This window comes from Nannobrachium achirus, assembly GCF_963921795.1.
Source record: "Nannobrachium achirus genome assembly, chromosome: 16".
NCBI classification, from domain to species: domain Eukaryota; kingdom Metazoa; phylum Chordata; class Actinopteri; order Myctophiformes; family Myctophidae; genus Nannobrachium; species Nannobrachium achirus.
The window spans coordinates 12,899,579-12,927,049 of record NC_137823.1 but is presented as its reverse complement, the minus strand read 5'-3'; positions in this window follow the sequence as shown (position 1 = coordinate 12,927,049).

Sequence of the window (27,471 nt, the reverse complement as noted above, 5' to 3'; positions counted from 1 at the left end):
CACCCAATGTATTTCTTTTTTAATTATTATTATTAGTCTTAAGTAGCCTAAGGATTTGAAATGTTTTCATAGGACATATGTCCCAATTCTCACCAATGGGTGAAGAGTTTCTCTGTTGATCTTAATGAAATTCGTAGATGTATTATTTTATTTTTTTTAAATATCAAGGGTTCCCTGCTAAATGGGTCTCAGAAAGAAAGTGTCAAAGTACTACAGGAAAGCCATCCATATTTAAAATGGTCTAAATTGTTTTATTTTGATTTACTTTCTGCTTTCTTTATTGCCTCTTTTATTTTCCTTTCTTTGTATTATACATGTGTTTGTAAAAAAAAAGATATGCAGGATGAATTGTCCAAGTGAAGAAAACTTGAGGATTTAAATGGATCACATCACGTATTGTGCGAACCTGCAATAAAGTATAAAAATCACACCCGTGTGAAGTGGAGCTGTGTGTGTGTGTGTGTGTGTGTGTGTGTGTGTGTGTGTGTGTGTGTGTGTGGATCATGTGTACCGATTTTTGTGACATTTGAAGAAAATATGTAGGAAAAGGAGCAAAAAGTGTGTTTTGGAGAAAATTCAATCCTGGCGCCATATCCTGGCGCAAATGGGCGTGGCCTATATGGGGAGATGCGTCTTGACCCAGGCCCGGGGGAACAGGCTCTGACGCTCTGGGCAGTGTACCTATGATGCGCCCCCCCCCCCCATGCCCCCCCCCCTCTCCCCCCAGCGCCCCGTTCGCAAATTAATGTAGGCTAAACAGTTCTGATAATACAACTTATTTTGACTGTCCATTCATGTATAACTTAAACTGCGCGGGGTATTCCAAACCAATGCAGCTCACAGACTTTAGCGACATCATAACAAACCGACAACTAGGGCCAACCCAGCAACAACTATCATTTCCTGTCTTACCTTCACAATAAAGTGTCTGCCGCGTATCTCCCAATGCAGCTTATTTCACATAGGTTATTATTAACAGGAAAAAGTGTAGCTTAACCCGTGTGTTTTTGTGCAACCAAACTAACGTGCATGTGAGAGTGATGAGAGAGAGAGAGAGAGAGAGAGAGAGAGAGAGAGAGAGAGAGAGATTGAGAAAGAGAGAGAGAGGGATTTGCGGTGATATTAATGAACTGCCGTGTCATTTTCAATCGGTCCTTATGACACACTGCCGACACATGGGTTGATGGGTAATTAGTAGAAATGTATTTTACTGTGAGGCGCTCAGCACACCGCACGGGGGCGCCGAAGGCTTGGCGCCTCTGGGCACTTGCCCACACTGCCCACCGTAATCGCCGCTTCTGTCTTGACCCAAGGAATCCAGGGAAAAAATAAGTTTAATTTTCCGATCTACGGTTCAAGAGTTACGGGGCAAAACGTAAAGTGGGCCGTTATAGCGCCACCATGAGGCCGAGTGATGTAATTATTTTTCGATTCATTCTTAAAATCATTATGAATCTCCTCTCCGAGGTTTGAAACTGTAGCTCCTATGGTTTACGAGAGAAAAATACTTGAAAGTGATTTCTTGCATTGTCACATTAGTCAATGGGGACAATTAAGCGTCGTTTTTTGCCGATTACGTCGGCATGGTAAGGCGGATCGGAACGAAAGGTAATAGAACACCATTCCCGGCCGAGCCGCACATTTTGATGTATATATTGCGCGAGTGGCGTAAATGGTGCGGCACTAGTTACGCGCCGAAGTTCAGGCTACATACACACGGACGGACGGACACACAGACAGACACACAGACAGACCCACACAGCCACGTATAGGGAGCTGCACACAGCTCCAAAAAAGGGTTTCACTGCTACTGGTATTTTATTTGTGTTGTATATCAATACAGACATGTTAAGTAATGTCCCACACATATTATAGGTAGTCTGGTGATGGGTGTGCACGCCTTGCTGCTAACTTCTCCCTTATAGTTGATCAGATAGAGACATTTTGTGTTAAGAAATAAAATCTTAATTATTCCAGAATTTTGTAACACACACAAAAATAGACGTGCAAGTTTGCAGCTTGGCAGTTGGCACGGAGTAACGCTTTGTGATTAGCCAGTGATTCTTGATTAGCAAGTGCTAAAATCTACAATGACACGGATGCTTTCCTTCCTGGTTTTGATGGATGAGGGTGAATAGCAAGACATTAACACCACTGAGCAAATAACTATCTCGTATAGCTTACAAACGTAGGCAGCCGGTTTAGATAAGCAGACAGACATTATAATTATTCATTATAAATGATTACATCAGCCCAGGTTTGCCTGGCGGTGCGCCAGGGGGTGGTGTTGAGTGCAGTCTGGTTTATTAACCAGGCAAAGCCCAGGTGTGATGTAATCATGTGTTGCAGATTGTAGATTGGTCCAGTAGAGCTGGTCTTGTTGTGTTTGTCACCCTCTAGTGCAGTAGTTCACAATAGAACCGTGTTATACTGTACATAATGTAATGCTTCAACTGTTAGTGCTCGTCAGGGTGGGGGGTCCCCAGTTAAAATATGATTATTTTGGGGGTAGCGGCCTGAAAAGGTTGAGAACCCCTGCTCTAGTGCAGTGTTTCTCAATCTTTTTTGGCTTGAGTACCCCCTTTTGCAGATTTTTGAATCCAAGTACCCGCTTTACGCGACAACACATTTTCCCAACTGCAATTAAACCCATAACTAGCGGTATATGATAACCCCCCTTTTCAAGAATATAACATCACAACAAATTAAAAAAGCGAGTGAGAGTTTCAACATTGTGGCCATAACATTTCAGTCCAGTTTTCATGTCAATAACTTACATTCAAACACATACCAGTTGCCTGGTACCATGGAATTTGGGTCGGCAACTATCAGGCTCACAACAAGTTTCTGATTCAATTGTAGTTAATTATTTAACTATGAATAATAGTATCATGATTTATACTTCTATTTTTCTTTTGGGGGGGCATTATCTTGAGTACCCCCTCCAGTACCTCCGCGTACCCCTAGGGGTACACGTACCCCCATTTGAGAAACACTGCTCTAGTGGATTAAACACATTTTGAACAGCCCTTTAGGCTTTAGGGTATCACAAGCCCACTTTGGACATAAAAAACATGGCAGCCAATGTCTTTGACTTCATTACCCAAGAGTCTCTGCAAGCATGTCCGGCGAGGACGCGCCTTGATTGACCGGTCTTCGCTTTGAGTGGCAGTTCTGCCTCGGTGCCTTGGCTAAATGCCAGTATGACACTCATTGTCTCCCCTATAATACAGTCAAGCCCCTATAGCAGGGTCCCCCTGAGTCTGTACATTTATGGAAGGATGATTGTTTTTGCTTTAACATGTAACTTTATCATTTTGTGGGACATAAATATGCTATATAGTTGTTAAAAAGTTACATAGTGCCGCTTTAACTCTCAAATACCTGGAACGCGCCCGAGTCGCGTTAGACTTTAACCACTTTAACCATTATTTTATGCTTTAACTTTAGAAAAATAGCAGATATACAAGCTCACAGCGCGGCACCGAGTGCCGCGCTGCGAGCTTGTAGATCTGCTATTTTTGAAAAATCGTGAAAATGAGTGCAAGTCTTTGAATATCTCTGACCCGATCTTTGACCCGACTTCTAAATCCTTCCTCTAAATCATGCTGTTCTCAAACCTTTTCATGTCAAGGACCCCCAAAATGACAGGTATTTGGCCGCGGACCCCCATCTCAAAATATGTTGTCCCAGGGACCACCCAGAAGTAAATATTTGAGTTACAAATGTTCGCTTTTAAGTAGATATATTCAAAGTCTTGCAAAAAAAATCATGATTTTTAAAAAATAGCAGATCTACAAGCTTGCAGCGCGGCACTCGGTGCCGCGCTGTGAGCTTGTATATCTGCTATTTTTCAATAGTTAAAGCAGTCAATAATCCTAGGCCTAAATGGGTTAATTATCCATGATGTTCTGGTCCTAATAATTATAATAATAATAATAATAACTAGAAGCAGTGCTCTTCCGAGCACAGGTCTCCACCAGGTGTGGAATGTTGGTTGTGGGTGTGCATTGGTGAAACTGATCTGCAGTATGCAGTATTTGCCATTATATTAGCAATGGTCAACATGTGGTGCATCCTTAAAGTAAAATAAATACTGGTATGTCGAAATACAGATAACAACCGGGTGGAAATCAACCTGTTATAGCGCCACCTGGAGTTATAGGTAAAACCACAAATCGGCATGTTATATCGCCACCATGAGGCTGATTTAAAAAAATTGAAGTGGCATTTCTTCCTCGGCCTTCCTCGGCCTCGTGTGTGCACGATTTCATTATAATTGCACTGTGCGTTTGTAATTTGAGGCATTTTTTTTTCAAAACGGCCCAATCCTACAAACTTTGGAAGCCAATCTTAGCCAATGAGGATGGAATATGCAAAATCAGACATATCTGTGTCGATGACATGACTGTAGAGATACTGTCTATCGATATGCATGATTTTTGGACAAAATCTGTAGGAGTAATGTCAAAAAATGTGTTTGTCAAAAAAAATGGTGGTGCTATAAAAGGCTGATGTGAAAAATGCAGGGAAAGAGTTTTTTCCTTGGCCTCTAGGGAGTGTGCTTACAATGTTTGAAACTGATCGGTGGAGTTATAGGTAAAACCACAAATCGGCCTGTTATAGCGCCACCATGAGGCTGATTTAAAAAAATGTAAGTGGCATTTCTTCCTCGGCCTAGTGGGAATGTGTGTGTGCGATTTCATGATAATTGCACTTTGCGTTTTGAGGCATTTTGTTCAAAACGGCTCAATCCTACAAACTTTGGAAGCCAATCTTAGCCAATCAGGATGGAATATGCAAAATCGGACAGATCCATGTCGATCACATGACTGTTGAGATACTGCCTACCGATTTGTAGGATTTTTGGACAAAATCTGCAGAGTAGTGTACAGAATTGTGTTTTGCGAACATCAGCCTCAAGGTGGCGCTAGAACAGGCCCATTTGAAAAATGTGGGTCAGAGGTTCTGAATTGGCATCCAGGGAGTGTATGTGCTCATTTTGGCAGCGACCAGGCCAACGGCGACTGAGGTGGTAACAAACTGCGAGGACGCACGGACGCACGCACGGACGGACGGAGGGGAAAAATACTCTCCCCCATGCTTTTGCTGGTGGAGACAATAATAATATAATATCTCAAATGTATAGCATTAATGAAGTACTTAAAGACGCTTTACATGGGGGGGGGAGAGATGATCTACTTCATCAGGATTTTTCTTTTTTTTTTTTTTTGCATTCCTAAGACAAAAATGTGATTATAGTAAGTTTACCCCATTGATTCCGGATGGGGACCCAAATGCATGGCACTGGATGGGGAAACCATCAGAGTGCCACTATAATCAGTTTACTACACTATTAAGAGTTTACTATAATCAATTCTCAAGTCTCCATGGCGTGAGTGATCTATAGATCTATAGAAAAAAAGTCATTTTGGGGGTGAACTACTCCTTTGAGTAATTCTAGTTAGTTAATTTACAACACGGTCAATAGGTAGGCCTATACATGTTTTAATTGCAGTATAAAAATGTAGGCTACACATGCAATGAACAATTACAACTCTCAATATCACATCAGACACTTTTATTCGAACTGCAAGTCATTACAACGGGAGCGTGTCGCTATTTCGACGTAGCATTTGTTCGACGGCCCGCAATTTCGACGCGCCGATAGTTCGACTTAGGGATCGCGAGATTTCGGCTCCGCTGTTTCGACGGCACCCTTTTTCGAAAAAAAGGACGCCAATGTTTCGACACGACAACTGTCCGACACGACAACAGTTCGACAAGACGGCACGGTATTTCGACAATGAAAAAACAAGTCTCTCTCACACACGCACAGACAGACTCACAATGCCAACTAACCCAGCCTTACCTCCCCGACTTTTTTGTTCTCTTTCTCGTCTCTCGTCTCCCTCCCTCCCTCTCTCGCTCTCTCTCTCTCTTGTCTCGATCTCGTCTCTCCCCCCTCTCTCTCTCTCTCTCTCTCTCTCTCTCACACACACACACACACACACACACACACACACACACACACACACTCACACACACACACACACACACACACACACACACACACACACACACACACACACACAGGGCGAACGGCGGACTGGTTACTGTCTTTCTCACAATGGCCCAAATGCAAACTGTTGTTCTGCTGTCATAAGCCCGTGTTTGCCAATAAAGCTCCTTTGAAGCCTATATGTTGCGTTGGATTTTTGGCGAAGTGACCTGTATTCGTGACATGCATGAACTGTAGGCAGGGGTGTTGTGGCAACTTGTGGGGGGAGTGGGTCTCCATTTAGAAGCCCTGTGCACGGATTTATTAGCTGGAGCGGTCGCATGCATGCGCTCGCGCACGTTATCACACCTATTAGATCAGTAGTGTTTTTGCGAGGTGCTAAAACAGCAAAGGGTGTTCGCGCATCTTCTGTCTGTCTGTCTGTCTGTCTGTCTGTCTGTCTGTCTGTCTCTCTCTCTCCCCTCCTCGCTTTCTCTCTCTCCTCCATGCTCTCCTCTCCCTCTCTCTGTGTGCATGCTTAAAAGAACAGATCTGCAAGTTAACATCCTGTAGGCTACTATCCGATGGTGTTGATGATAGCCTGTTATTTTTGCCTTGTACTGCCTTGTTTAAAAAAAAAAAAAACTCCATGCTCTGCAGCTTTCTATTGGACACAGACATGTTCATATGTGCATAGGCCTACAGCTAGGGAGGAGAGTATATTTTACGTTTATATGCACCCATATTACTGTCATGTCTTTATAATATGTTGCTTTTAACAAGTAAGATAAGTGATTGGCGGAGCCTGTCGCGCACTGACTGTGGTCATTCATTAGGCTACTCTTATACAGGGCCGTGCAGTCCATACAGGCAAACCCCACACAGGCTGGGGGCCTCATGAGATTTTGATTTTTTTTTACCAATATGGGCATGGGCCCCAGTTGAGCTGTTGAACAGAGAACAGTTGAAGTGAGGGTTAACATGAAACAATTGCTTTGGACATATTAGCTCATTAGAATATGAAAAGAGATTGGTGCTTTGGACATATTAGCTCATTAGAATATGAAAAGAGATTGGCTCTCAAAGGTGCAGGCCAGATAACAATGGCCCTAATTTACCCAAGCAGTTCCTTCATGTGTGTTCTGTGATGTCACATACATCTTTAAGAGGCCCCAATAAACCCTGTGAAAATGTTATCTCATCCTGGGGGGCCCACTTCAAACTGTCCAGGGCCCCCAAAAATATCAATTTGGGGACCCTCAAAACTGTAAATATTTACACAGACTTTAGAAGTATCCATTCCGGCTGCAGGGAATGGGGGCCCCCCAGGATGAGATTAATTAAAGTAGCTATGGACTTAACATATATATGAGGGTTACCAAATTGAGGTACATATATTGATATATATGTATATATTCAATCTCATTTGGGCCCCCCTGACAGTTTGAAGTGGGCCCATGATGATGTCAACATAATGAACGGTAAGCGACTTAACATAAATGTTATGTTTAACCTAATACTTTAAACAGGTTTACTGGGGCTTCTTAAAGATGGCATGCTAGTTTGTTTTACTGGCAATAATTGAAGTAGCTATGAATTTAAATATAATTAACAGGCTGCCTGTGGACACACATCCATTTACATGTATTTAGTGTGAGACAAAGGTTGAGAACCACTGCAAAACATGCACTTAAAGTTATTCTTGTTCTTATTATCATTAAGGTATAGTTATTTGTAGGTAATAACTCTGATATTCCAATTATGTAATCTTGTAACTCTAAAAAAATTATGTGAGAGTGAAGCACAATTGCTTTGGATATATTAGCTCATTAGAATTTGAAAAGAGCTTGGCTCGCAAAGGTGAGACCAGATAACAATGGCCCTGATTACACAAGCAGTTCCTTCATGAATGTTCTGTGATGTCATGTACACTAATTTAAAGGATGCAGGGAATGGATCCATTTCTTCTAAAGTCTGTGTAAATATTTATATTTAAAAGGTTTTGAGGCCCCCTAAATTGATATACATATGTGTATCAATTCCCTTTAGTTTTGGGGGCCCTGGACAGTTACTTTAAAGTGGCGCCCCCCAGGATGAGATCAAATTTTTACAGGGTTTACTGGGGCTTCTTAAAGATGGCACGCAGTGTTTGTTACTTGCGCCTATATAAAATATGAGGCGCAAGTACTGCGTTCAGTTGAAGGTTTTTGTCTGTGGCACATATTGGAACACTGAAGTATACTATATATAATACTTAAATATAATATATATATATATATATATATATTATATATATAATATATAATACGTAAAACTTGGACATTGAGGTGTATATATATATATATAGGAGTTCAGTTGAAGGTTTTTGTCTGTGGCACATATTGGAACACTGAAGTATATTATATATAATACTTAAATATAATATATATATATATATATATTATATATATAATTTATAATATATAATATATAATATATATAATACGTAAAACGTGGACATTGAGGTATATATATATAGGAGTTCAGTTGAAGGTTTTTGTCTGTGGCACATATTGGAACACTGAAGTATATTATATATAATACTTAAATATAATATATATATATATATTATATATAATATATATAATACGTAAAACTTGGACATTGAGGTATATATATATATATAGAATATACTATATATATATATATATATATATATATATACTATATATATATATATATATATATATATACATACTATATATATATATATATATATATATATATATATATATATATATATATATATATATATTTCTGAAGCCAGAGCCATATATACACACATATACACCTGGAGAGGTACTTTCCAAATCTATCCAGACAACCTCTTCGGGTATATATCATCTTTAGAATATACTGTATATATATATATATATATATATATATATATATATATATATATATATATATATATATATATATATATACCTTCAACCTTCAGTTGAATGTTTTTGTCTGTGGCACACATTGGAACACTGAAGTATATTATATATAATACTTAAATATAATATATATATATATATATATATTATATATAATATATAATATATATAATACGTAAAACTTGGACATTGAGGTATATACTGTGTATATATATATATGTCACGTTTTTTTTGCGTCTCAGAGAATTAGAGAAACGGAGCGCTTGCCGTGCCGCACAGGGCGGAACAAGCGGTCGCCACAACAACGTCCTCCAGGCGGAGCCACTCGATTGTCCACGACATTGCAAGCGGCGCGAAGGCCAGCGGACCTTGGTCCTGCTCTTCGCCCCCGAGCGCCGCAGGCGCGAGTGGCCGCGAAGAGCGCCGCGCGAGTTACGAAGCCGTGGTGAATGCAATCGTTATATTTATGCCCAGGCCGTAAGGCCTGGGCAAGCCCACGATAAACGCCCTGTCCAAGTGACTACAATGGAGCTAATGGCTAGGCTAGGCTAGGCTAGGCTAGGCTAGTAAATAAAGAAAGAGAGTCGCAAACGAGTGACGTCAGCGCCTTCACTATTGAATGGCTGCGTCGCCATCTGGTGGTGATTAGTGTGTGGTGAACTACAAAACGAGCGCTCTTACCACAGTCTCCCTGAGTTACCCAGTTACCCTGTAACATAGGCCTATATACCTGGAGAGATACTTTCCAAATATATATGGATATATATACTTGGAGAGATAGTCTCCATACATATATCCAGACAACCTCTTCGAGTATATATCCTCTTTAGGATATACTGTATATACATATATATATATATATATATATATATACACATATATATATATATATCTATATATATATATATATATATATATATAGGTGCAGGATATATAGTATCTCTCTCTCTCTCTCTCTGTATATATATATACAGTATATTCTAAAGAGGATATATACCCGAAGAGGTTGTCTAGATAGATTTGGAAAGTATCTCTCCAGGTATATATGTGTGATGTATATATGGCTCTGGCTTCAGAAATATATATATATATATATATATATATATATAGGCACAAAAGTAGTGAAAATAGCTGATTGATGAATGAAAAAACATTAGCGTGAAACATTTAAAGAAAGAATGCCTTGATAAAAAGCGCAAGTTTGCTCCTCGTTAGAGGTGCAGTCTCGTGTTTGTTTTACTGGCAATGATTAACATGGACTTAAAATATATGCAATTTTGATGGTTACCAAATTGGGCCAGGGGCCTCAAACCGGGATTTGCCTTGCCTGGGTCCCCCTAGGCCCTAAGCACGGCCCTGCTTTTCCCGTCCGTAAAGATTACTTTACCCCACGTCCTCAGGTAATGTTAATCCAGAGAGAGAGAGAGAGGGAGAGAGGGAGAGAGGGAGAGAGACGAGAAAGAGAACAAAAAAGTCGGGGAGGTAAGTTGGCATTGTGAGTCTGTCTGTGCGTGTCACTGCGTGTGTGAGAGAGACTTGTTTTTTTCATTGTCGAAATACCGTGCTGCATAGGCGCCGAGTTTTGTCCCTGCCGCTGGGTGCCGAAGCATCGAGCGCTCCCCCCCCCCCCCCCCCGCTAGCCCCCCCCCCCCCCCCGTCGCAAAAAAAGGGCGTTTTTTTTCTCAAATGGATACTTTATTTACAGTTTGTCAATAGTACACTGGGTACATTTTTACAATGAAAGTTCAGCATGTTTCAACAGTTAAGCACCATAGTATCAAAGTATCAAACAAAAAACTAGCTAATGACATGCCATGGCATTGTATTGATTAGAGAAGACACTGTGCCGTCTCGCCCTTGAATTCGTGCATCGTGCAGTAGTCATAAAAAATAGTAAGTAGTAGTAATAACAAATAAAATGCAAAGAAAGACAAAATAGTATTAAAACCATGGCCACGCTATTGCAACAGCCTATTAGGCCTATAAAGTGAACACCGCATACAAGTAGGCTACAAGCAGCAAAACAAAACCAAAACAATGTATTTACTTCTTGAGGAAGGTGCTACTCCTTATAGGTGCACGGGATATGAAGTCGTTGGCTATGACATCCATGTCAAGTTTCAGTGCCGCCTCCGTGTGACAGTTCAGCAGAGTAAGGTGGTTTAGTCTTCCTTGTCCCATTGTGGATCGCAGATAGGTTTTCAGTCTCCGCAGACCTGAAAATGACCTCTCTGAGCTGCATGACGTTACAGGGATAGTAAGGACTTGTTTCAGCAGCCGTGTGAGCTCTCCCAAAATGTCTCGGTTTTTCTCTCCCTTTTCACCTTTCAGAAAGTCAACAACATCATGAAAAGTAGACAGAGGATGTCCAGCTCTCTTTGCCATGCCAATGCACATGTCACGGTTCAGTGTCAGTTTGGCCGCATCGAAATCGGTTCCATAGAACTGCATTATGCTTTCGCAGTCGCCCTTTCCGACCACAAATTCCTCGACATCTTGCATGTGGTTGAACACAGAAGCACCAAATCTGCTGTTCAGGGATGATGATGCTGTGTCCATGACCTCGAAGAATTAAGGTTAAAACAAAGGAACTATAGGCACTAATTCTCCGCCTCCCACACCAGCCCCCCCACTGGAATTTACCTGGCCGGTTTAAACAAAAGAATGATTAGGCAGACATGCAAATAGGCTGGGAGCGCTCCGCCTCCAGTTTCAACGTTGGTTTCTATTGCTCCCTCAGCCCCCCACCCATAGGAATGTGGGGGTGGGGGGCTGCCGGGCTGATGTTTTGTTTTCCCCACAAACAAAGCTGTGCGTGTTAATTTTTCGGGCTTGATCTTCCTGGGGGCTGCGGCCCCGCGGCTCACACAGAGGCGGCGTCATTGCCGTGCTGCCTTGTCGAAAGAGCGTGCCGCCCAGTCGAAAGACCGGCGTCAGTTTTTTCGAAAAAGGGTGCCGTCGAAACAGCGGAGCCGAAATCTCGCGATCCCTAAGTCGAACTATCGGCGCGTCGAAGTTGCGGGCCGTCGAACATTTGGGACGTCGAACAAGCGAGATTTCCCCCATTACAACCACATTATTGTACAATATATGTATTTTCTGATTACTAAAAGAGATGGAGAAAATCGTGATTTCTTTTGCAAGTCTTTGAATATATATTTTTTAAAGCAAACATTTGTAACTCAAATATTTGCTTCTGGGTGGTCCCTGGGACAACATATTTTGAGATGGGGTTCCGTGGCCAAATACATGTCCGTGACATGAAAACGTTTGAGAACCATTGAACCATTGATTTAGAAAACATTTATAAAATCGGATCAAGAATATTCAAAGACTTGCACAAATGTTAAAGATTTTTCAAAAATAGCGGGTCTACAAGCTATTTTTGAAAAATGAAAATATCACAGCACCTTGGCTTGAAGTAATAAACATGAGCCAACAGATTGTTTTTTTTTTAAACATCCCTTCTACAGTGTCTAGAAATGATGTCAAACCAAATCCATCCAAAGTGTGTCCACAAATCTGATGATAGTTCCTAACGTTGGTCAAGTGGTCCTAAACATTTCACAATGTGGATATGTAGACATGTTGAACTATTGAGAACCACTCCACCAACCAGGAAGAGACAATGAATGAGGCTCACACTCCAGCCGAATGAGACTGGCCACACACACCGGAACCAAAGTAAATGTTGCCATCACGCACAATATCTACTTTCACAATATATTTTGGTCAAAATGTGAACATTTTTCTCAAAAACAGCTGATCTACAAGTTCACAACGTGTTGCCTATAGCGACGCGTTGTGAGCTTGTGCATCGGCTGTTTTCGAATAGCTGTAAAGTTAAAAAAGTAGCGCTTAAAAGGATAGTTCACCCACAAAATGACACACCATGGATACTTGAATTCATGTATATATTTTGTGTTTTTGCTGCCTTCATACAACCCAATAATTTGCTGATAATATTAAAGACCCTTGTGTATCCGTTAGGAGACAGAGATACACGAGGGTACTTATTATCATCATGCATCCAAGTCTCCCTGGGGTGAGCAATCAATAGGAAATAAGTCATTTTGTGGGGGTGAACTACTCCTTTAAAGCACCACTTCCACCCATTTATCAAACTTAACAAAATTATCTTAATTTTAGTGAGGAGCTGAGGACCATTTACATTGTATGCTCTGTATAAAGACATTACCCTGTCCTGTCCTGTCTGTCTGCTTGGTCTGTGTCACGGTGGAGGGCTGTGGACAGTTCAGAAACCTGTCCTACCAGTGACATCACTGGTAGAGGCACTGGCAGGTTTGGTTCCTTTCAAACAAGATTTCAAACGTGTTCTTAGACAGGTTTCTAATCTGAACTCTCCACAGCCCACCAATGAGAATCTAAGTGCTAAGTGCTTGCAGCACCTTGCAGCACCTTGAATTAACCATGAAAAATCAACACATTTAAAACCATTCTTTACTCTGTAACTCTAGTATAATGGCATCCCTTAAACCCACCTCGTCATGTCCCAAAGCGCGTCCACAAAGCTGATGAGTGTTCCTACGGTTGGTCAAGTGGTCCTAAACATTTCACAATGTGGATATGTAGACATGTTGAACTATTGAGAACCACTCCACCAACCAGGAATGAATCAATGAATGAATGAGGCTCCGACTGAGGCCAGCAGAATGAGACTGGAGCCGCTCACACTGCCACAGATACCAGGAAACTGCTGCTTGTGGGACCCAACAGCAACACACCGGCTGACACCCAGTAGGAGGGCGTCCTACACCTGGCCGCCTGTACAGGATGGATGCAGGGGTGGAGAGTAGATGGATGGATGGATGTTTGAGATGACTGGGGACGTCGCTGGCTGAGGGGGGCCTGTGTCCATGGACGACCTGCAGAGAAGAATGAGAATATTGATATAACACATTGACACCTGAGGCTGTTTGCTACAAAAATGTCTACTAAATCCTAGCAGTTTTATGAAAAACCTGTGTCACTTTGTCAGTGGTGCTCAAAACCTTTTCATGTCAAGAACCCCAACATTATACTATATATGTATTTTGCGGCTGGCCTCTCAAAATCTCATGTTCCAGGGACCCCCAGGGGGACCCTGGAAGAAAGGATTTGTGTTAAAAAATGTTCACTTTAAAACATAGGGCCTATAGGCCTATAGAAGATTTGAACACATTTGCAAAATGTTTCAAATGTAGCTTGTATCTACAAGCTCAAGCCCATTCTACAGTGCGGAGTGACATGCTGTGAGCTTGTATATCTGCTGTTTTTGAATAGCCAAAGTATAAAATAATGTTTAAAGTGGTTCAAATCTATAACGACAGAGATGCTTTCCCAGTGTTTAATGGTTTAAAGCAGCACTATGTAACTTTCGATAAACTACATTGCATATTATGTCCCACAAATTGATAAAGTTACATGTTTAAGCAATAACAATCATCCTTCCATAAATGTATAGACTCAGGGGGTCCCTGCTATAGGGGCTTGACTGTATTACTATGCATAGGAGAGACGACGAGTGTCATACTGGCATTTAGCCAGGGCACAGAGGCAGAACTGCCAGTCAAAGCGAAGACCGGCCAATCACGGCGCGTCTTTGCCGGACATGCTTGCAGAGACTACTGGGTAATGAAGTCAAAGAGGCTGGGTGCCATGTTATTTGTGTCCAAAGTGGCCAATGATACCTCAAACTGCAAAGTGCTGCTGTAAATATCCCTATATACAGTATTGTTAGTAATTGTTGAGTGATGGTTCAGTACCACAGGGTCTTCCTGCTTCTCCTGCTCTTTAGTAAACATAAAATACATTTTCAGGTGGGTTTACCGACTTTTCTTTTCATTATTATTATTTTCCAGCGAGGAAAAGAGAAAAACTCCTTACTAGGAAGATACAGGACAAACAAGTTAAATTGGAACTGAATAACAAGAAAAATACAAATAAAAACTGAAAAAGATTTGGAACTTGAAATCGGTTTCCCACCTGAAAATGTATTTTCTGTTTAAAGTGCTGGAGAGAGATGGAGACTCCCTGTTACTGAACAAACTCTCTATAACAATCATTACTATCACAACAAAGAGCTATTTAACACTGTTACTGAACACACACTCTAGAACAATCATTACTATCACAATAAATAGCTATATTTAACAACCAGAAAATATCACTTACTCTATTGGTCTTTGAGCGTCAGGTGGAGGCTGCTGTTGAACAGGTCCAGTGCAGGAGGTGTGTGTGTGTGTGTGTGTGTGTCTCCTTGTGTATGTGTGTGAGCTCTTGATGTGTGTGACGGTGTGTATTTATACACCATGCAGCTGGTCTAGAATGCTGCAGTTTCACTAAGCTGTAAGGAATGAGGGACTCACCAGTTACACCAGTGTGGGTGGGAGGGGAAGGGGGTGACACAACCTGTCAAACCTGTCTCCATCCGGGTGACACTCCTATACTGTCAGAGGTGGAAAAAGTACTCACATGTTGTACTTAAGTAAAAGTATCAACACCGTGCACTATTATAGATGTACTCCGTAAGTCCAGAATTCAAAATTTACGTACAGTAAAAGTATGAAAGTATTGTCATCAAAATGTATTTAACAAAAGTAAAAGTATGAAATGTTTGAAAATAGCCGATCTCCAAGCTTGCATCGCGACGCGTCGTGAGCTTGTAGAACGGCTATTTTCAAACAGCCTTGGTATGAAATGGGGCTAAAGTGGTTTATGTATGTTTTATGATATTATAATTTATGTCTGCAAAGTAACTTCTATTAACTAAAGTTTTCAAATAATTTTAGTGGAGTAAAAGTACAATATTTGGATCCGAGATGTAGTAGAGTAGAAGTAAAAGTATTGGAATTTGGAAATACTCAATTCAAGTACAATTGTGTAGGCCTACTTAAGTATAGTACTTAGTTACTTTACAACTCTGCCTACTGCAAGCGACAATCACACACACACACACACAGAAGCGTGTTTTCTTTGCTGTGTGATTCCTCGATGAGTTCGATCATGACTGTCGGGCAGAAACCTCTTATCTCCATATTGTAACTTTTTTTTGGGGTTGTTTTTCGCGAATTAACATCACTACTTGATCATACTAGGTTTTATATAAAGTTTTCTTTTTTTACTGATTAGGTGCTTGGTCTACCTATGTCAGGGGTGTCCAAACGTTTTTCAAAGGGTCGACTATATCTCCTGACAAAATTTCAGTCGGACCACTACAAAGTCACATACATATGCATCGCAATTACAATATTTATTTAACTATCATCATCAATATTTATGGTCTTTTGTCAGGTGTGTGCTCTGAACAAAACACTAATAACTCAAGGTAAAAATAAATATGATAAATAGCCTTTCTTTGACCCCTTCGGAATGAGACAACAGGGAAGAAAAAATCCTGAACAATTATACAATAAAATATCATTGTTTTACGGTGCTGTCGAGCCGTTTATAAAACAATTTAGGAATGAAGCCGCGGGCCGAATAAAATTAGTCATCGGGCCGCATTTGGCCCCCGGGCTGCACTTTGGACACCACTGACCTATGTTATTTATCGTCGTTGTCCGGTGGAAACCTTGTATATCCAAAACTCTTCGTTTTGCATTTATCATTTTAAAAACGATTTAAACTAGTGAAAACAGCTGATCTACAAGCTTGTAGATCTGCTGTTTTCACCAGTTTTGTGCAACGGCCTTGTGCAACGGCCTTGAGCTTGTAGATCTGCTACTTTTGCTGTGTTTGAATTTGAATCCTGAAAAGTGACACGTTTTGGGCATAATGAGGTTTTCCACCTGACAGATCATACTCTAAATCGCTGGTTCTCAAACACTGGGTCGGGCCCCATTTGTGGGCCGCAGACACATTTTTATGGGTCCCTTAATGTTTTTGTTTACTACATTTTGTTTTTATTTTCAAAAAGCATTCCTCAAAAAGCTAAGATTTCCATGAAAAAAAATATTTTCTTTCTTTTTTTTAAGTAATTTTGTGACATCCGACTTCGGTGGTCTTAAGAAGTAGTGAAATGAATAGCTGCTGTTTGGGGTTTTTTATTTTGGGTCCTGGGCAAACGTTCGGTTTCTCTTTTGGTTCATGAGCTAAAAGGTTTGGGAACCACTGATCTAAATGTTGAATTTGAATTGCTTCAAGTTTAGGTTGATATGTGAACCCAAGCATCCCTGTACCGGGTGCCAGTATCCGTTGGAAATAGCCGAGCTTATTTAATAGATCTGCTGTTTTCGGCAAAGATATTCGAGTACTTAAAGTCAGCCGACTTTGAGCTGCGTTTCAAGCTCGTGGATCTGCTTCTGTTGATGTTTTTGTGTGACGCTGTGGTATGATGATCAGGGACGTGCAGAGAACGTTAGAGAGGCAGGGGCTGACATTTCTAAATGGGCCTTTTGGTGAAAACATAGAAAATAGCAGACCTGAAAATAGCAGAGGTCGGCTATTTTTGGTGCTTGACACCACACTGAACTAAGCATAATCAAGTCAATAATGGAGATGTGGTGTAAAGGCATGGATTTCTACACTGAGAGGGCAATTCTTTCAACATAAGATGCTGCATTCAAGTTCAGGAGAGTTTGGACAACCTGTCAAACCTGTCTCCATCCGGGTGACACTCCTATACTGTCAGAGGTGGAAAAAGTACTCACATGTTGTACTTAAGTAAAAGTATCAACACCGTGCACTATTATAGATGTACTCCGTATGTCCAGAATTCAAAATTTACGTACAGTAAAAGTATGAAAGTATTGTCATCAAAATGTATTTAACAAAAGTAAAAGTATGAAATGTTTGAAAATAGCCGATCTCCAAGCTTGCATCGCGACGCGTCGTGAGCTTGTAGAACGGCTATTTTCAAACAGCCTTGGTATGAAATGGGGCTAAAGTGGTTTATGTATGTTTTATGATATTATAATTTATGTCTGCAAAGTAACTTCTATTAACTAAAGTTTTCAAATAATTTTAGTGGAGTAAAAGTACAATATTTGGATCCGAGATGTAGTAGAGTAGAAGTAAAAGTATTGGAATTTGGAAATACTCAATTCAAGTACAATTGTGTAGGCCTACTTAAGTATAGTACTTAGTTACTTTACAACTCTGCCTACTGCAAGCGACAATCACACACACACACACACAGAAGCGTGTTTTCTTTGCTGTGTGATTCCTCGATGAGTTCGATCATGACTGTCGGGCAGAAACCTCTTATCTCCATATTGTAACTTTTTTTTGGGGTTGTTTTTCGCGAATTAACATCACTACTTGATCATACTAGGTTTTATATAAAGTTTTCTTTTTTTACTGATTAGGTGCTTGGTCTACCTATGTCAGGGGTGTCCAAACGTTTTTCAAAGGGTCGACTATATCTCCTGACAAAATTTCAGTCGGACCACTACAAAGTCACATACATATGCATCGCAATTACAATATTTATTTAACTATCATCATCAATATTTATGGTCTTTTGTCAGGTGTGTGCTCTGAACAAAACACTAATAACTCAAGGTAAAAATAAATATGATAAATAGCCTTTCTTTGACCCCTTCGGAATGAGACAACAGGGAAGAAAAAATCCTGAACAATTATACAATAAAATATCATTGTTTTACGGTGCTGTCGAGCCGTTTATAAAACAATTTAGGAATGAAGCCGCGGGCCGAATAAAATTAGTCATCGGGCCGCATTTGGCCCCCGGGCTGCACTTTGGACACCACTGACCTATGTTATTTATCGTCGTTGTCCGGTGGAAACCTTGTATATCCAAAACTCTTCGTTTTGCATTTATCATTTTAAAAACGATTTAAACTAGTGAAAACAGCTGATCTACAAGCTTGTAGATCTGCTGTTTTCACCAGTTTTGTGCAACGGCCTTGTGCAACGGCCTTGAGCTTGTAGATCTGCTACTTTTGCTGTGTTTGAATTTGAATCCTGAAAAGTGACACGTTTTGGGCATAATGAGGTTTTCCACCTGACAGATCATACTCTAAATCGCTGGTTCTCAAACACTGGGTCGGGCCCCATTTGTGGGCCGCAGACACATTTTTATGGGTCCCTTAATGTTTTTGTTTACTACATTTTGTTTTTATTTTCAAAAAGCATTCCTCAAAAAGCTAAGATTTCCATGAAAAAAAATATTTTCTTTCTTTTTTTTAAGTAATTTTGTGACATCAGACTTCGGTGGTCTTAAAGAAGTAGTGAAATGAATATCTGCTGTTTTGCGGTTTTTAGTTTGGGTCCTGGGAAAACGTTCGATTTCTCTTTTGGGTCATGAGCTAAAAGGTTTGGGAACCACTGATCTAAATGTTGAATTTGAATTGCTTCAAGTATAGGTTGATATGTGAACCCAAGCATCCCTGTACCGGGTGCCAGTATCCGTTGGAGATAGCCGAGCTTATTTAATAGATCTGCTGTTTCCGGCAAAGATATTTGAATACTTAAAGTCAGACGACTTTGAGCTTGTGGATCTGCTACTGTTGATGTTTTTGTGTGACGCTGTGGTATGATGATCAGGGACGTGCAGAGAACGTTAGAGAGGCAGAGGCTGACATTTCTAAAAGGGCCTTTTGGTGAAAACATAGAAAAGAGCAGACCTGAAAATAGCAGAGGTCGGCTATTTTTGGTGCTTGACACCACACTGAACTAAGCATAATCAAGTCAATAATGGAGATGTGGTGTAAAGGCATGGATTTCTACACAGAGAGGGCAATTCTTTCAACATAAGATGCTGCATTCAAGTTCAGGAGAGTTTGGACAAGGCAATTCTCTTGAATGCTGCCTTCATGGAAAGAGGGCATTTGCATTTCTTTCACTATTGTAAAAACTGCAATTATGGTCTGGAGAGGGCGGATAAAATGGCAGGGGCTCAAGCCCCCTTCGATGTCTGTATGTGTGCCTGGGTATGAACAAGTAGGCCCATAGGCAGCATTAATTTACAGAAAGAACACAAAAGGTTTGAGATGAGAGAGGTTTCTGCCCAACAACAACAACATACAACCACTATGAATAATATCTTTATGTGAGTGTATTCATCATCTTGAATACACTGCTAAATTCCCAGCATTCCACTGTGTGTCTCTGGCAGCCAGGCAGGCATCCATTGAATGTGTTGCCTGATGAGCAGGTTGATACCTTGCCACAGTGGCTACATTTGTGTGATGTCCCCAGGTGACAGTAAAGTGACAATTTAAGGACTTTTGAGACATTTGTTTTATCCCTAAAGAAAAAAAGGCAGTAACTGCAACAAAAGAAATCAACAAAAAATTGGTGAAACATTGTCCAAATTGTCAAATAATGTAAGTGACCTGACCCATTCTGAAGCACAGTATAGTTTAGAAGTACTACCCACCGTGATGACATGTCTCTGAGTCAATGCAGTGGTTCTCAACCTGTGGGTCGGGCCCCCAGGGGGGTCCCCACATGATTTCTAGTCCCTTGATGATTAACTTAATGTGCAACATTGTTTTCTCTCTCAACAGTAAACAAACCAACATCAAGTTTAAGTGTATATAGAGGGTATCTGCACATTTCTAAAGTGACAATTTAAGGATTTTTTTAATACCTCTACAATGACAAATTAAACATTGGCCAAAATGTGAAATATTAGCGGCAGAAATTGTGAAAATAGCCGATCTGCGTGCTCATTGAGCGTTGTAAGCATGTAGATCTGCTATTTTCACAATAGAACTGTGTTATACAAAATGTAATTAATGCCACAACTCTTGGTGCTCGTCAGAGTGGGGAGTCCCCAGTTACAGCCTGAACAGGTTGAGAACCACTGACTTAATAGTGAACCCCTCCCCTAATTTTTTACATACTCCAAAAACATATAGCGATTCTCTCTCTCTAAATTTAAGCTATGGGTTCATGTGGTTTAAGTTGTATATCATGTCATATAAAACAGCTCCATGGTGAGCTTGTAGATCAGCTTTTTTGTTTGTTGCTTAATCTCAATAGTGAATTCGTTCATTCAAGTTTTTCAGGTTTGCGCCCCGGGGCCGGGGAGACACCGCAACATTGTGTCTGGAGGCTGAAAGGCGGCCTAGGAACACCTCCAGGTCTATCTGTATGGGTTCAAGTCAGGTGTTTATACAACCGGTTTATAGGTGCAGCTTGAGCTACATTCCTGGAGTGTGTGTGTGTGTGTGTGTGTGTGTGTGTGTGTGTGTGTGTGTGTGTGTGTGTGTGTGTGTGTGTGTGTGTGTGTGTGTGTGTGTGTGGATCAGTTTGTCAATGGGAATGTTGCTGGGAGGACAGGTCGGGTCACATGACTGTCGAGTCACGCATGCATGTCAACCTCATTGGCTGGAGTCAGACTAGAAGCATGTGTGTGTGTGTGTGTGTGTGTGTGTGTGTGTGTGTGTGTGTGTGTGTGTGTGTGTGTGTGTGTGTGTGTGTGTGTCTGTTCAATGCCCCTATGTAGTGGAGTCAGTAACGCACTTTTTACTTCAAGTCATGATGCAAAGGTCCCCTTTGGTATGGAAGTACCTTAGGGCCATAGGAAAGAATTTATCCAAAGAGACAAGTTCGATCACCCTTCATTTTCTTTTTATAGCCATTTTAAAAATGGCCGCCGTCAATAAACCACTATTACACCAGACCCCATATCTTTGCTTCTGTTAGAGCTATAATAATAATATTGGTGTCAAAGTGTAAATTTTTGGGGTCTAGGAATTCAATTAAATAGGTTTCAAAGCAAAAAACCCAATACTTCACTAATTAACATGACAGCAGGGGGTAAAATATGCAAATTTCATGAAAAATAACACGTTTAAACAGGGTAACTTACCCCCCCACCCCTCCCCCTAAACTTTGAATCACCTTTCCTTTGGTATGGAAGTACGTTAGGGCCATAGGAAACAATTCATCCAAAGAGACAATTTATATCACCCTTCATTTTCTATCTATAGCCATTTAAAAAATGGCCGTCAACAATAAACCACTATTACACCAGACCCCAACTTTGCTTCTGTTAGAGCTATAATAATAATATTGGTGTCAAAGTGTATATTTTTGGGGTCGAGGAATTCAACTACACAGGTTTCAAAGCAACAAACCCAATACATCACTAAACTAGAAGCAGTGCTCTTCCGAGCACAGGTCTCCACCAGGAGACAATAACAACAATTTATTGCCTCCACCAGCCGAAGGCTGAGGGGAGAGTATGTTTTCGCCCCTGTCCGTGCGTCCGTGACGTCAACCATACTATGACGTCTATGGTGACGTCATGGACAAACTTTGGGGACGGACGGACGGACGGACGCACGGACGCACGGACGGAGGGGAAAACATACTCTCCCCTCAGCCTTCGGCTGGTGGAGACAATAACATGACAGCGGGGGGTAAAATATGCAAATCTCATGAAAAATAACACGTTTTAACAGGGTAACTTACCCCCCCACCCCTCCCCCTAAACTTTGATTCACCTTTTCTTTGGTATGGAAGTACCTTAGGGCCATAGGAAACGATTTTTCCAAAGAGACAAGTTAGATCACCCTTCATTTTCTATCTATAGCCATTTTAAAAATGGCTGCCGACAATAAACCACTATTACACCAGACCCCATCTTTGCTTCTGTTAGAGCTATAATAATAACATTGGTGTCAAAGTGTACATTTTTGGGGTCTATGAATTCAACTAAACAGGTTTCAATGCAAAAAACCCAATACTTCATTAATTAACATGACAGCGGGGGGTAAAATATGCATAATTCATGAATAATAATACGTTTTAACTGGGTAACTTACCCCCCACCCCTCCCCCTAAACTTTGATTTACTTTTCCTTTGGTATGGAAGTACCTTAGGGCCATAGGAAAAAAAACTAATCCAAAGAGACAAGTTAGATCACCCTTCATTTTCTATTTATAGCCATTTTAAAAATGGCCGCCGACAATAAACCACTATTACACCAGAACCCATATCTTTGCTTCTGTTAGAGCTACAATAATACAGTCTGTCTTGCACTTCCAATGGAGTGCATCACTGCTTGGTGGCATGTGATCAAATTATCTTCCTTTTTGAAGGAAGAGGGAGAGTCGAGCATTAGGACACAATCCTAACGTCGTCCCCGGAAACACCATACAGCTTCTGGAGACATTTCTAGAGAATGGGTGTGTGGGTGGAGATCATCTCAGTGGTTGGGCTAGGGCCAGAGAGCAGCTGAAGAGGTAAGGTGAGTTCAGGCAAGGACTGCCACACAGACTGTCTTCTTGCCCTTGCCAAATGCTGTGTTGCTCCCCATTAAAAACCCTTAGCCAGCCAAATCGCCTTCCATCGCCATTTTGAGGAGGGTGAGGCAGCCAGATCGCCAAACGTCGCCTTGGGGATCATTTTCTGATTTTTTTGGTATTTTTTTGAAATTTTTTGAGCTATAAATGACCATTCTAGGTTCATATAAGCTTAAGCTATGAAAATGCGCTGGAAATGACATCATCGATGACGTAACCCGGAAGCCGTTTGCCCATAACACAGCATAGGACTTTTTTTAGCATTGAAAGCTAACGTTTTTCTTATCAAACTTTACCATATTTAAACGGATTTTCATTCGGAAAAAAGTGGCAGAGTGGTAGAGTGGTCACCCAGGAGCAAAAACGATTGTGCACGGCGTGCGCACGACGTGCACAGCGTGCACGATCGCTCCCGTTCGTCCGGACCGGCCCATAATGGCGGCGCCCATAGGCGGCCATTATGGTCCAGGCTGATCCAGCCTGGAAGACCTAATCCTTGGGCACTCTCTAGTGGTGAGTTAGATGTACTACAGTCTACCATTATAATTATGCTTGCTAGGAATCTGTACTCCATAGTTTGAAAATTAATAATATTCCTGGCTTATAAGCGCACAAGCATATTGTAAAATGGCTGGGAATGAGTTAAAGCATGGAATGCTGGCAGTGCCATTGCCTTGGATGGTCCAAGACTGAGCAATGGCATGTGCTGGAATATACCTGGTAAGGGAAAAAAATATCCAAAAGAAGGGGAATGTCAGACAAATTCGCTTCAGTCTGGGAGAACACCAGATCCCATCAGTCATTGAGAAGCCGGTGATGAGTTTGGAAATGTCTTCAACCGCACTCTGAATGACAGAGATTCCATCAAGGCAACCAGTGCTGACCTGGAGGGGGCTCCCTGGAAGATTCAAGGCCTGTGTCTACCAGCATGAAATGCACCCAAAAATCCTCTGGCCTCTACTCATCTATGATCTGATGGCTGAATGAAGATGGCTGGGATTGCCACGCAGCCTAAGCAAAATCGGGCTGTACAGGAAGACCAATAAACTCACGCTCTGTTTCGGCACGGGCACAGGAATATCTGCAGTACACATAATGAGCACACAGGTATATATCCTGAACATATCCTGAGCAGCTGCTCCAAGGTGTTGGGTGAGGCCTGAGGGCCGGGTTATTTCTCTTTTTTTTTAATTTTTATCCCACGATTTTTGTGACCCATTTTTTTCACCCGGTGCCAATTGCCTAAGCTGTGATCCTGGGCTCTACTCTCCCTCTGCCAACCTGGGGAGGGCCCCGAACTGAGCTCATGCTTCCTTCAATGCATGAGGAGTGAGCAGGCCGCTTCTTTCACCTGACAGGGGGAGCTTCCCCGGTTGGACGTAGCGCGTGGAAGGAACACGTTATTCCAACCAGTTCCACTCCCCTCCATCAGGCGCCCCGGCTGGCCAGGGGGAGGCTTTATAGAGACCAGGATTACTGCATGTTTTTGTGAGGGTATCTACCCTAGGAGACACGGGGAGAACATGCAAACTCCACACAGAAAGGCCCTTTTGCCAACCCCACCTAGGGTGTGGGCACTGATGACGCGGAGGAGGGAACACGCCCCCAGCACCCACAGTGTCCCCCGGCGGGAATCGAACCCAGGACCTTCTAGCTGTGAAGCGACAGCACTACTGACTGCGCCACCGTGCCCCATTGGGCCGGGTTATTTCTATTGAGGCACCACCAGGTCCTGAAATCCATCGCTTAAGGAGCGGCATTGCTCAGGGGTAGAGAAACCGATATTAGAGCACGAAGGGTTCCCGAAGGGTTCCCAGTTCGAATCCGGGCTCCCCCTGAGTTAATGTCGAGGAGTCCTTGAGCAAGACTCTGAACCCCTAATTGCTCCCGGTGAGCAGGTTGGTGCCTTGCATGGTTTCCTCCGCCACCGGTGTATGAATGTGTGCGTGAATGGGTGAATGTAATGCACGATCTATGTAAAGCGCCTTGGATAAAAGCGCTATATAAATGCACCATTTACCATTTACCATTTTAAGCAATCAGCAAGGGCATCCAATACTCCCAAGCCACAGCTAAGGCCATTCATTGTGTCAAGGAAGGGAAAAGGCCAGAGAAAACTCCAAAGAACTGCTCTGCTGGTTTGCTCTCCACAGCCCGAGACTGAGTGATGACAGTTGACCTGGAGAGGCAGCTGAAAATTCCACCACACATCACCCAGTCCAGATTAAGACCTGACATAATCTGGCAGTCTGGAATTTGCCAGTCACTCCCTAAGCACAGCTACGCCACTGTGCATAATAACAGTTCCCAACAAAGAAGAGCCTTAGGCAACAATGTGGATGCAGCAGAAAAAGCCTCCAGATTAAGAGGGGAGAGCAGTGGGGACAGAAGCATGCCACTTGGATACATAACGAGGTCTGATCAGCTTCGGGTCGCCTGAGGAGGCTGACTCTTGCAGGACCCAAAACACCCAGTGACTCCAGGAAACAACACTGATGATGTGTCCAAGTTTGCATCAGTAAATGATTTGTTAACTGTTAATGAAATGTGATTAATTATTTCACCTCCATTTTGAGGGTAATGAGAAAACTATTGTTTTTTGTTGTTGTCTTGAAACCAATTTAATTGGATTCCTTTACCTCAGAAATGATATCTCTATCAGAAGCAAAGATATAGGATGTGATGTATTGCTGTAAGTGTAAATGATGGCTGTCATTTTTTTAAACGTGTATATTTCAGTAATGAAGGGTGATCTAATTTGTCTCTTTGGATAATGTCTTTCCTATTATCCTAAGGTAGCCTACTTCATTGCCAAAGGTGGAGAAAATGTAACGCTACCCTGTTAAAACGTATTCTTCTTTGAATATTTTACTCCTGTTGAAACATATTGGTTTTTTTTTCATTGAAACCTTGGATTACTAGACCCCAAAAATTTACACTTTGACACTAATATTATTATTATAGCTTTAACAGAAGGAAATATATTGGTTCTGCTGTATTGTTTTGAATTGTGGCGGCCATTTTAAAAATGGCTATATAAAAAAAGGAAGGGTGATCCAACTTGTCTCTTTGGATTAGTTTTTTCCTATGGCCCTAAGGTACTTCCATACCAAAGGAAAAGTAAATCAAAGTTTAGGGGGAGGGGTGGGGGGGTATGTTACCCTGTTAAAACGTATTATTTTTCATGAAATGTGCATATTTTTTTCATGTCAATTAGTGAAGTATTGTTTTTTTTTTGCATCGAAACCTGTTTAGTTGAATTCCTAGACCCCAAACATGTACACTTTGACTCCAATATTATTATTATAGCTCTAACAGAAGCAAAGATGGGGTCTGGTGTAATAGTGGTTTATTGTTGGCGGCCATTTTTAAAATGGCCATAAAAAGAAAATGAAGGGGGATCTAAATTGTCTCTTTGGATTAAGTATTTCCTATGGCCCTAAGGTACTTCCACACCAAAGGAAAGGTGAATCAAAGTTTAGGGGGAGGGACGGGGGGTAAATTACCCTGTTAAAACGTGTTATTTTTCATGAAATGTGCATATTTTACCCCCCGCTGTCATGTTAATTAGTGAAGTATTGGGTTTTTTGCTTTGAAACCTATTTAATTGAATTCCTAGACCCCAAAAATGTACACGTTGACACCAATATTATTATCATAGCTCTAATAGAAGCAAAGATATGGGGTCTGGTGTAATAGTGGTTTATTGTCGGCGGCCATTTTTAAAATGGCTATAAAAAGAAAATGAAGGGTGATCTAACTTGTCTCTTTGGATAAATTCTTTCCTATGGCCCTAAGGTACTTCCACACCAAAGGAAAGGTGAATCAAAGTTTAGGGGAGGGGTGGGGGGGTAAGTTACCCCATTAAAACGTGTTATTTTTCATGAAATTTGCATATTTTACCCCCCGCTGTCATGTTAATTAGTGAAGTATTGGGTTTTTTGCTTTGAAACCTATTTAATTGAATTCCTAGACCCCAAAAATGTACACGTAACACGTTGACACCAATATTATTATCATAGCTCTAATAGAAGCAAAGATATGGGGTCTGGTGTAATAGTGGTTTATTGTCGGCGGCCATTTTTAAAATGGCTATAAAAAGAAAATGAAGGGTGATCTAACTTGTCTCTTTGGATAAATTCTTTCCTATGGCCCTAAGGTACTTCCATACCAAAGGGGACCTTTGCATCATGACTTGAAGTTAACAGCTTATTTTTCGGCGTTACTGACTCCACTAATGTTGCAACACTTTGAAGGAGGTCCGTATAGGAGTATCACTTCAATGAACTGGTTCGCTCAACTCGTAGAATTTGCCGTATTTCTGGG